Below are 12,559 nucleotides of genomic sequence, written 5' to 3'. Positions count from 1 at the left end.
TTATCTCCTGATACTGTTGCTTCCCGTGGTGGCCAATCTCTACCACTTCATTCAATGCTTTCCTTTACAACCTCCTAGAAACTAGAACTGATACAAGGATCTGGTTTCCCTCATCTCTATCCAGATACCAAATTGCCGTATAAACTTAAAAATTGGCAGCAATACAAAATGCCTCAGGCTCTTGGCAGTGTCGTAACTAGAATCGCTCTCCATGCAAGGTGCCTGCATATATCAGTGTAACAGCACAGAAGGGAAGGCTTGGCAAGGGAGGAGTAAAATTATGCTGGCTGCAGACAGCACTCTATACACATATGTCATTTTGCAGTCACGGCAACATTTTATCACTAACATGCCTCCTCCCTCCCCAACACTTGAACTAGTTCCAAATTGTAACACATGTTCCACTGCCTTTTATGTTATAAACACATTAAACACTTTTACGACGAGCATTTTTCGTGTACAACCAAAATATTAGTCTGTTGCCAGTTGGTGTCAATCAGACCCATCCCCCTCCCTTCTTGCTTCACCAGCAGCTACAAAGCAGCTGCTGCAGCTTATCATGGCTGCCTGTCCATTAACTTTACAAATTAACACCCTATCAGGGCAGTGCAGGACTGATTAATCAGTGAATGCCAGTCTGCTGGTTTATCGCTTCAAATGCTGCTGGGTCTTTGGAATCATTATCTGGACAAGAGAGAAAGAAGAAAGTAGTAAAAGGCAGATAAAAGGAGACAGAAAGCAGGCAGGGATGGGGAGAAAAAGATAAAACCACAAAGCAAAGCAGAGCAGTTAGCAGGGCTAGGTATTAGGCAACTAAGGGGAAGCTGCAACATAAATGAGAGGGACAGAACCTTGGAGGAAAAAAATACTGCAAACCTAATTTGTACCGTCCTTATGAATTTTGTCAAGCAAACTAGTCAAATCCAAATTAACCAGGAAACTGGCTGCACCCGTGAAGCAAAGAATAAATTGAAGTAATTGAATTCAAATTAACTATTTTTCCTCTCAATTTTCCAATAAAACAGGTTTCCACAGATAGATTGTATGGTTACAGTACAGGGCACAATAATGGTAGTTAAGTACCAGACCAGGCATCCGAGTTCTAGACCACTGATCCAGAATCATCAATTTGAATCCCACCATGGCAGATGGAGAATTTAAATTTAAATTACCAAGAAAATATCTGGAATTAAATCTCAGCAAGAGTAACCATAAAACTACTGGACTGCTTCATTAATGTCCTGCAAAGCAGGAACAGTGTTAATCCTATTTGCTCTGGCCTATGTGTAACAGCACACCCACCTTCTCCGTTCAGGAGCATCTTGGGATGAACTATAAAACGCAGGCATTGTCAGTGACAAATAAATCAAAAACATGGATATACGTTGGGTTTGCAAAATTTTAAAAATAAATTTATCAATTTAGCAGTGATGGAAACATTTGACTGTGTTAAAGAGGGTTAATCCAAATCCAAAACAGATCCAAGCATAATCCTCTGAAATGCCACACGTTTGATCTACATATTGCGAGTCACTGTGCCAGTGTAAACAAGGCTCATCTCATCCATTGGCAGCATGCCAATGTGGATACAGACTAATGTCAGTATAACCTGGCATCAGGCTGTGGTCATAACTCCCTCTCACAAATTAAGAACTTCCCTTTTCTGGGAGCTGCTACTACCAAGTTACATTTCTGACTAATTTTTCATTATTTCAATGGTTAGTATTCCTCTCAACTACCAAACTTCCAACTTTACATCACTAAAAAACAAAGTGCTGGGGAAACTGAACAAGCCAGGCAGCATCTATGGAGGGAAATGGACAGACAACGATCTTGGGGCAGAACCTTCTTAGCATTCCTCCAGCACTTTGGTTTTGTGCTCAGGATTCTAGCAACTGCAGTTTCTAGTCTCTATCAACAGTCTGGTTAAGGCAGCTAAATGTCACGATTCTAAGTTTGTGATTGATAGAAAAAGAGGTGAGATTGGGAGTAAAGAGGAAGTGTCATGGGAATAAAAAAAAGCGGAGTAAGTGGGCAAGAATATGGCAGATGCAACATAATGCAGCAAAATGAGAAGCGTTCCAGCTTAGTGTACAAAACAGAAAAGTGGATTAAAAAAAGAGCTTGGGTAATGCTGAAGGGATGAAGGTATCCATGTAAACAAGTCACTGAAAGCCAACGTGCAGGTGTTGCAAACAATTAGGAAGACAAATATATGTAGTTCCTCCCCCCCCCCACCCACCAAGAGGATTTGATTAAAAGGATAAACACTGTTTTCTATCAGGTCTTCGTGAAACCACACTTGGAATATTGTCCACAACAATGGTTATCTTACTTAAAAAAGAAATACACAGATCATAGAGGGAATACAGTGAAGGTGCACCAGAATGATTCATGGGATAACAGCTTTGCAATAAGAGAGAGCTTGAATAGACTGTATTAGAGGCCAGAGGAGGAGATATAAATGAAATCCTTACAGTTCTCATAGGGTTCGAAAGGCTGAACACAGGAAAGATTCCCTGGCTGAGGGGGTCTCAACCAGCGCAACAGTCTCAGAATTAGGGATAGGCAACTCAGAACTAAAATGATGAGAAATTTCTTGAAAGAGTACACTGAACCTTTGAATTCTATGCCAAGGAGGGTTAGAGGTTCAGAGTTCATTGAAAACAGATTTATCTGAAGGAGGGAATTAGAGAGTACTGCATTACAAGGGAAAAATAGCCCTGAAGCAGAAGATCAGCCATGACCCTGAATGGCAGAGCAGGTTGGAGGTCAACTTACCTACCCTCACTCCTACTAATGTTCATTCTCTTATATATATCAACAAACCCATTCATGCTTTTCTAACTCTTCTCTTTGCATGCATAAACTTCATAATCTTCGCAGTACACTCTCTTAATTAAACAATGAAAGTCTTCAAGTTTTCACATGTCTCGTCACAAGGCATGTCATTGAATACTCTACTCTCTGTGTTATCATAAAGGTGATTCAGGAGCTGGAGAACCAATATCTCCAGCTTCAAGAATAGCTTCTTTCCATCAACCATTCGATTCTTGAACAACCCTAAGCACAATCCTAACTCAGAACCAAACCACTGGACTTTGTACTACTCTGGTTGCTCCCTGTTCATTGGTTTATGCACTCTCTGGTTTAGTTTACTTCAAAGAATTCTAGATCATTTTGACACATAAACACTCTTTAATCAACTGATTTCACCCTCAATTCATCAAATATTGCTCTCTTGGATTTACTTTCAAATGTAACTTGCATTTTTTCAAGGAAGCCTGACTTTATTTTGTCCAAACAATACATTTTCTCCTCAATAAATAGAATCCAGGAATGTTGTTCAAACATTTCTATCACACACACTAAGTAAACCAGACGATCAATAAAGTTTGATATCAGGATGATAGTTAAAGTGGTTCTATTCTGTCAAGAGAAGAGTCCTACAACCAATGTCCCATTTGATGATGATACCCCTGAAAAGTACCTTTTGAAGAATGTCCAGTGAAAATACTCCACAAAGAGTTGTTAAATAGTAATTTAGGACTTTGACTCAGTAATTAATCAGTTTTCCAAATGAGAATGGCCATGGAAGAAAGGTTGTGTGCATTCACCATAGTTTAAGCTAGAAACTCGCGTTAAGAAATGTTCTAATCATAAATGAAGTAATTGAAAATAGAAGTGTTTGGTATATTATTTCACAAATATATATTGAAAACATACAGAGAAGCCATGGAAAGAAAATCCCAACTAAAGTGATAAAGACTGTTAAGTATTAAGTGAAATCGAGTAATAGAGCATGAAAATAGGCCCATTGGGCCAACTTGCCCACAGCAAGATGACTCATCTACACTTGTGCCATCTGCCTATGTTTGGTTCATATCCTTCTAAACCTTTCCTATCCATGTTCATGTCCAAATATCGTTTAAATGTTGAGATAGTACCTGCGTCAACTATCTCCGGCAGCTTGTTCCTTATACCCACCATTCTCTGTGTGAAAATGTTGTCCCGCAGGTTCCTTATAAATCTTTGGCCTCTCACCTTAAACCGACGGTTCTTGATTCCCTCACTCTGGATAAAAGATTCTGTGCATTTACCCTACCAATTCCCCTCATAAATCTTATACAATAGACAATAGACAATAGGTGCAGGAGTAGGCCATTCAGCCCTTCGAGCCAGCACCGCCATTCAATGCGATCATGGCTGATCACTCTCAATCAGTACCCCGTTCCTGCCTTCTCCCCATACCCCCTCACTCCGCTCTCCTTAAGAGCTCTATCCAGCTCTCTCTTGAAAGCATCCAACGAACTGGCCTCCACTGCCTTCTGAGGCAGAAAATTCCACACCTTCACCACTCTCTGACTGAAAAAGTTCTTCCTCATCTCCATTCTAAATGGCCTACCCCTTATTCTTAAACTGTGGCCCCTTGTTCTGGACTCCCCCAACATTGGGAACATGTTTCCTGCCTCTAATGTGTCCAATCCCCTAATTATCTTATATGTTTCAATAAGATCCCCCCTCATCCTTCTAAATTCCAGTGTATACAAGCCCAATCGCTCCAGCCTTTCAACATACGACAGTCCCGCCATTCCGGGAATTAACCTAGTGAACCTACGCTGCACGCCCTCCATAGCAAGAATATCCTTCCTCAAATTTGGAGACCAAAACTGCACACAGTACTCCAGGTGCGGTCTCACCAGGGCCCGGTACAACTGTAGAAGGACCTCTTTGCTCCTATACTCAACTCCTCTTGTTATGAAGGCCAACATTCCATTGGCTTTCTTCACTGCCTGCTGTACCTGCATGCTTCCTTTCATTGACTGATGCACTAGGACACCCAGATCTCGTTGAACTCCCCCTCCTCCTAACTTGACACCATTCAGATAATAATCTGCCTTTCTATTCTTACTTCCAAAGTGAATAACCTCACACTTATCTACATTAAACTGCATCTGCCATGTATCCGCCCACTCACACAACCTGTCCAAGTCACCCTGCAGCCTTATTGTATCTTCCTCACAATTCACACTACCCCCCAGCTTAGTATCATCTGCAACTTGTATTTGACATCGCATGCTCCTGCAATCCAAGGAATAAAGTTTTTAGCCTGCTCAACCTCTCCCTTTAGCTCAGACCCTCGAGTCCTGGCAATATCCTTATGAATGTTCTCTGCATCCTTTCCTGCTTAACAACATCTTTCGTATAAATGGGTGACCAAAACAGGACACAATACTCCAAAAGTGGCCTCACCAATGTCTTGTAACACAACATCCCAACTTCTATAGTTTAGAGATATACAGCGCGGAAACAGGCCCTTTCGGCCCACCTGGTCTGCACCGACCAGCGATCCCCACACATTAACACTACCCTATACCCACGAGAGACAATTTTTTTGACATTTACCAAGCCAATTAACCTACAAGTCTTGGGAGCGTGGGAGGAAACCGAAGATCTCGGTGAAAACCCACGCAGGTCACGGGGAGAACGTACAGACTCCGTACAGACAGCACCCGATGTCGCGATCGAACCCACGTCTAGCGCTGCATTCGCTGTAAGGCAACAACTCTACCGCTGCGCCACCGTGCCGCCCCTATACTCAAAACTCTGACTAATAAAGGCAGTGGCGCAGTGGTAGAATTGTTGCTTTACAATGCCATAGACCTTGGTTTCATCCTGACCACAGGTGCTGTCTATATGGAGTTTGTACGTTCTCCCTGCGACTGCATGGGTTCTCTGGTTTCCTCCCACATTCCAAAGATGAGCAGATTTGTAGGTTAACTGGCTTCTGAAAATTGTTCCTAGCGTGTAGAATAGAACTAGTGTACAGGGTGATCATTGATGGACGCAGACTTGGTTAGCCGAAGGGCCTGATTCCACGTCGTATCTCCAAACTAAATAGTACAAAGTGGAAAATCTGAATTTCTTCACTGAATCTATACCACCATGCCATATTTTTTTATTGTTTTCATGTGCAATCTCATTTGTCTCAAAGATAGTCTTAGATCATGGAAAAAGACCCTTTGGCCTAAATTATTCATGCCAACCAAAGTGCCTTTGCAAGCTATTCCCAATTGTCTGCATTTAATCCACATCCCTCAAAATATTTCCTATCCATGAACCTGTCCAAATGTCTTTTAAATGTAATTGTACCTTCCTCTACAGCTTTCTCTTGCAACTCGTTCACCATAGACATTTAGACCTACATGGATAAGGAAAGTTCAGAGGGATAAGAATCATATAGTCACATGGGATTATCTTAGATAGGCATCTTGGTCATTTTGGATGAGTTGTTCCAAAGAGTCTCTGTTTCCGTTTTGAGTAACTCTCCGAATCTATGGAGTAGGCTTGAGGAATCAATTGTCCTAATCCTGCTTCTGTTTCTTATTGTTAAACAAAATAACCCAAAGAGAATTTGAATGCATTTGCTTCAGTATGGTCGGGACTTTGAACAGGGTGTTATTATTGTTAAGCATAAAATCGTGAATTATTTACAAATGACATTATTCCATTTCCAAACGATAGGTCCAACATTAAAAGGCTCTCACATGGATGTACATGCCACACAAAATAAATAAGATCTTTATATCAAGGCAGAAGGTCTGAAAATACACCAAGATTATCAGACACCATACTTTATAAAGCGTTGATGGAAAACAGCACTTGTAAAATGAAAATGTCTTTTAAATTAGGAGCATGTTTTGTTACGAGGTCGTATAATACCATTTGAACTATAGAGATAAGACACAACTGTAGATTAAATTAATCTTTATCGAGAATCAGGCCTGGCCTTCGTTACCACTGAATTAGATACAGATCTGTGTTCTGCCCTCTCACAGCCTCGAGATATTTTAAAAAGTTTTTCTGCTAGTGCTTGAGGTTCATCATCAGATAATGTTTCATTGCATACACTACATTCATTTCCTAAACTTCAGCAATCTGGAAAAATGTAGCTGAAAATTAACAAATGAAAATAGAGCATCAAACCACAACTGAAAAATGCAAAATTGTCTTTAAGAGGATATTTACAGGAAATGGTATGTATAGTTCCCCAACACACAAATAAGAGCACCAGGAAACTGCACTTTCAGGAAGAATCGGCAAATTCCAGTGACAAAAGGTCAGGTTTGAACCCAGGTTGCTGGAGGTGTGGGGCAGCAGCTGTTCTTGGTGAACCACTGTGCCACCCCAGCTGACTGATGAGTTTAGCTTATCCAAAATGGAGACTCCAGTCTATCTTCTGGACTTGGGGTGATCAGCATTTAAGAGGGTGAGATTTCCATGGTCTATGAGCGAGTGCTGAAGCTGGGGCTGGAATTTTACTGCACAGTGACAACTCTACTTCTCAAAAGAACGTGATAGAATTTAAATGGTATTTCTTAAATCTACAAATGTGGGGAGTATTTCTGATTTTACAAAAAGTCCAACTTTTAGCATAATCGTGGATTCCAGGTGTTAAGTGCCTTCCAGCAGCATTCGATATAAAATTTCAATTTTGTACCTCACCCATTGGCATACTATTCTCTATCAGCCAAGTACATAACTTGCCATGTGTGCATTGATATTCAGAGTGAAAACATTGACAGAGATTCAATTGGAGAATGGAAAGGGACAGGAGGTATAGTCTATATTGCTTTGAAAGTCCTTGGTCTTAATGATATTGACGTCAAATGTTACCCTGAATTACTTCTCCAGTGCACATATTACAGGTACAGCACTTCTTTCTTCTCTTGTCTTTTGTCAGTCCCTCTCTGCTTTTATTCATCTCCTATTTGGAACTCCTCCAGGCAGATCATCTCCGATCAACATGCCCACAGCCCCCTGGCTCCCCCTGGCTCAGCAGGCATTACCTTCACTTGTGTCCTTCACCCCTTTAGTCTCCAGCCTATTGCAGACCATCAACATTCTCTTTAGCTTCCTCCCTTCTCTTCAACTTAAAATGTTGCACTTCCAACTTTTCTGTGTGCCCTTTTCTCTTGCCACAGATTCTGCCTGACCTGATTAACATTTCCAGTATTTTCTGTTTATATTTAAGAAAGTTTGTTATATATATTCATTGCTCAAAGAGGTATAACAACTACAATGATAAGAGACTAAAAACATGTTGGAATGGACCACTCCCCTTCTATCAATTTAAGAATCAGATTGAGAGGCAATGAAGACACATCATTGCTGTAGTTATCCCCAAACATTATGCCAGAATTGGGGAAAAAAACTCTAGTATCACAGCCTGGCACACTCACAGAATTGTACTTTTCTGATAACATCCCAGACTCTTGTAGCAGAGGTCCTAGATGTGTCCAATTGCACTAGAAGATTCAATCACCAGAGCATGCAAATAGAAAGGAGTGACTCTAGGAGTACTCAAACTAGACCCTGAATCTTCAAACTCTTGAGGCACTGAACTTCATTTCCTGTGTTTCAGTCTGTTGATCCCCACCTACTGCTCTCACAAAATAATTACTCCTTGGTAAAAGACCTTTGAACGAAGCACTAAGGACAAAGGAGATCGTGGTGACAGAAAATGAAAGAAAAACTTACTTGATTCTGTCTGCATTGCTATTAGAGTTATATATATCCACATCAATATTTTTCAAACGATCATATCACCGTTACAGATAAAAGACCCATCTTCAGACTCTCCATCATAGCACCACTACTGCGTCAAATGGGATAAATTCAAAAGAAGTCAAGGAACACAAACTGAGCAGTCAGAGGTTCTAATGGCCATCAGCAGTAGATTTGCCTTTGACGATAACCAGTAGCATCATGGTCTGGCATATCCCATAGTATATATAATGGCAACCAAACCAGGTGACCAACACTGGCTCCTAAAAGGGATGTTAGAAACATAGAAAATAGGTGCAGGAGTAGGCCATTCGGCCCTTCGAACCAGCACTGCCATTCAATGTGATCATGGCTGATCATCCACAATCAGTACCCTGTTCCTGGTTTCTCCCCATATCCCTTGATTCCGCTAGCCCTAAGAGCTCTATCTAACTCTCTTTTGAATGCATCCAGTGAATTGGCCTCCACTGCCTTCTGAGGAAGAGAATTCCACAAATTCACAACTCTATGGATGAAAAGGTTTTTCCTCATCTCAGTTCTAAATGGCCTACCCCTTATTCTTAAATTGTGGCCCCTGGTTATGGACTCCCCCAACATCCGGAACATGTTTCCTGCATCTAGCTTGTCCAATCCTTTAATAATTTTATAGGTTTCTATAAGATCCCCTCTCATCCTTCTAAATTCCAGTGAATACAAGCCCAGTCGTTCCATTCTTTCATTATATGACAGTTCCGCCATCGCGGGAATTAACCTCGTGAACCTACGCTGCACTCCTACAATAGCAAGAATGTCCTTTCCTCAAATTAGGAGGCCAAAACTGCACACAATACTCCATGTGTGGTCTCACCAAGGGCCTGTACAACTACAGAAGGACCTCCTTGCTCCTATACTCGAATCCTCTCGTCATGAAGGCCAACATGCCATTAACTTTCTTCACGCTGTACCTGCATGCTTACTTTCAGTGACTGATGTACAAGGACACCCAGGTCTTGTTGCACTTCCCCTTTTCCTAATCTGACACCATTCAGATAATAATTTGCCTTCTTGTTCTTGCCACCAAAGTAGATAACCTCACATTTATCCACATTAGAGTGCATCTGCCCACTCACCCAACCTATCCAAGTCACCCTGCATCCTCATAGCAACTTCTTTACAGTTCACACTGCCACCCACCTTTGTGTCATCTGCAAATTTGTCTAATGTCACTTTTAATTCCTTCATCTAAATAATTTATATTGTAAATAGCTGTGGTCCCAGCACCGAGCCTTGCAGCACCCCTCTAGTCACTGCCTGCCATTCTGAAAGGGGCCCGTTAATTACTACTCTTTGTTTCCTGTCTGCCAACCAATTTTCTATCCATGTCAATACCTTACCCCCAATACCATGTTGAAGAGGATCCAGACATTGAATAAAAAAGAGCCAACCTGGTGAAACTACAAAACTGAACTAAAAATGCAAAGTAATGCGCCAGCAAACACATCAAGCTCTACTTCCTCAGAACTTTGGGGAGATTCAGCATGACACTGAACACTATAAATGAACTTCCACAGGTGTACAGTGGAGAGCACACTGACTGGTTTCTGTAAACTGTTCACATTCCCATCATCTCAAACATCTCTCCACCCCCCCAGATCCTACCACTTCCACATTAAGGGCAATTTACAGTAACCAATTTTATAAGCCAACATGTTTTTGTGAGGCAAGAGGAATCAAGAGTATCCATCGGAAACCCATAGAAGATTTGTAAATTCCACTCGAGGTTGGGATTGAATCTGGGCCACTGTAGTAGTAAGACAAAAGTTCTACTAGGTTCAATTTACAAGGTCAGAAGTGGGGATGTTTGGTAACAATTGCACAATGCCCAATCCCATTTGCAACTTAATTCATATTTTTTCATATATATATTTTTTCTTTTTCATATTTCATATACAGCGCGGAAACAGGCCTTTTCGGCCCACCAAGTCCACACCGCCCAGTGATCCCCACACATTAGCACTATCCTACACACACTAGGGACAATTTTTACATTTACCCAGTCAATTAACCTACATACCTGTACGTCTTTGGAGTGTGGGAGGAACCCGAAGATCTCGGAGAAAACCCACGCAGGTCACGGGGAGAACGTACAAACTCCTTACAGACGGCGCCCGTAGTCAGGATCGAACCTGAGTCTCCGGCGCTGCATTCGCTGTAAGGCAGCAACTCTACCGCTGCGCCACCGTGCCGCCCGTAATTCATAAATGAAGCCTGCTGCAGCAAGACCTTCACACATTCTGGCATGGGCTGATGTGGCAAGTAATAACAAACCCCAAAAGCATCAAACAATGACCTTCTCAAAAAGAGTCAAACCATCAACCCTGGACATCCAAAAGCATTACCACCATCAAGTCTTCCACATTCAATCAGCATTTTTGGAATCACTACTGATCAGAAGTACAACTCATGAATTATTTAAATAGACAATGACATGAAATGAAGTCCAATATTATAAATAACTCTTCGTGTACATTATGCCTTGCAAAAATCAATCTTTTAAACCCTCAGTTTTATGTTTGTTGTACATGATCCCTCATCTAATTCCAATCCACTTAGAATGAATGTAAATAAAGACTACAAGATTAAAATTTTAAAAATGGTAATAATTAGGTCAGGCAGTATCTGAGGAAAAGATACTGCCTCAGATCTTTCTCAGAGTTAACATTTCAGGTTGAAGATCCTTCATTAGGACTGGGAAGGAGTGAAAACAACGGGGGGGGGGGGGGGGGGGGGGAGGAAGGGAGAACATGGCTTTAGTTGAGAAAAGCTACAAAATGAAGGCAGTTTAGCATAATTCCATTCACTTTTATTTGAAGTGCAAATGCTATTACCTTCTCCTGACACTCCTTTCCTTAAGTTCACATACAAGCACCCATGTCCTTTTCGTGTCACTGATGACTCACTGAAACTATATATTTTCAATTTTGTCTATAACTGGTTGTAAAATATTGGGAGAGACAGTGTATTTATTGTGTGCAAGTATTAGTCCATTATGATATAGGCATCTAAAGACCTCTTCTAAACATCAATGCATTTCTTTGTCAGGAATAGTGGCAATGAGGAGGTTGTCCTGAGTACAGAGGCAATGGTCTCTAATTTATAGGATCTTGCCCATGGTCAACTGGAACATTATTGGTGATGACGTAACTACAAATGGTAATTTAGCATTTGAATATAGGCCCTTGCGCACATTCGTTTATTAATGCCACGTGCACAGAGACTCGGGAATAGCTTAGTTTGCATGTTATCCTGTCAAATCATACAAGAATACAACCAAGCCATAAACAGTACAACAGGTAGTGCAGAGAGAAAAATATCACAGTGCAGAATTTACCATTCACTCTGATATTCAATAATTATTCTATTGCCGAGTCTCCCATCATCAACATTTTAGAAATTCAACTGGACCAGACTCGAAATACCATGGCTACAGGAGGAGGCCAATGACTGGGTACATTGTGGCAAATTACTCACATCCTGATTCCGCAAGATTCACCACCATATATAAGGTAGTGCGAGATGGAATGTTTGCTTCTCCTGGATGAGAGCCAAGAGCAGCTCCAACAAGAAACTTGGCACCATCCAGACAAACTAGCATGCTTGACTGGTACCCCTTCAATTTCCTAAATATTCATTCCCTCCACCACTAACAGTGCACAATAACAGCAGTATGCATCACCCACAAAATGCACTGCCGTTATTCACCAAGGCTATTCTGTTAGCACTCCCATCACCAAGCAGTACAAGGGCAGCAGGTGCACAGCACAGAGATGGGCTCTTCAATCCTCCACATCTATACCAACCTTTTTGCCCCTTATACCAATCTCATTTGCCCACATTAGGTCTGTATCCAATCTCATTTCCCTATCTAAGTGCCTATCTAAATGTTGCATAAACACAGTGGCTGTATCTGACTCCACCACCTCCCCAGGCAACAAGCTCTAGTCATCAACCA

The 12,559-nt window shown here is 41.3% G+C and overlaps 1 protein-coding gene across 7 annotated transcripts in view; it reads right to left on the bottom strand.

The window, feature by feature from the left end:
• The window catches only part of fbrsl1 (fibrosin-like 1), a 441,460-nt gene that overhangs the window by 87,389 nt on the left and 341,512 nt on the right, over nt 1-12,559 (bottom strand). The window lies entirely within an intron of this gene.

Source organism: Rhinoraja longicauda, chromosome 25 (genome assembly GCF_053455715.1).
Source record: "Rhinoraja longicauda isolate Sanriku21f chromosome 25, sRhiLon1.1, whole genome shotgun sequence".
Taxonomy (NCBI): Eukaryota; Metazoa; Chordata; class Chondrichthyes; order Rajiformes; family Arhynchobatidae; genus Rhinoraja; species Rhinoraja longicauda.
The sequence above is the reverse complement of the archived record's forward strand: the minus strand, read 5'-3'. Positions and strand labels throughout refer to the sequence as shown.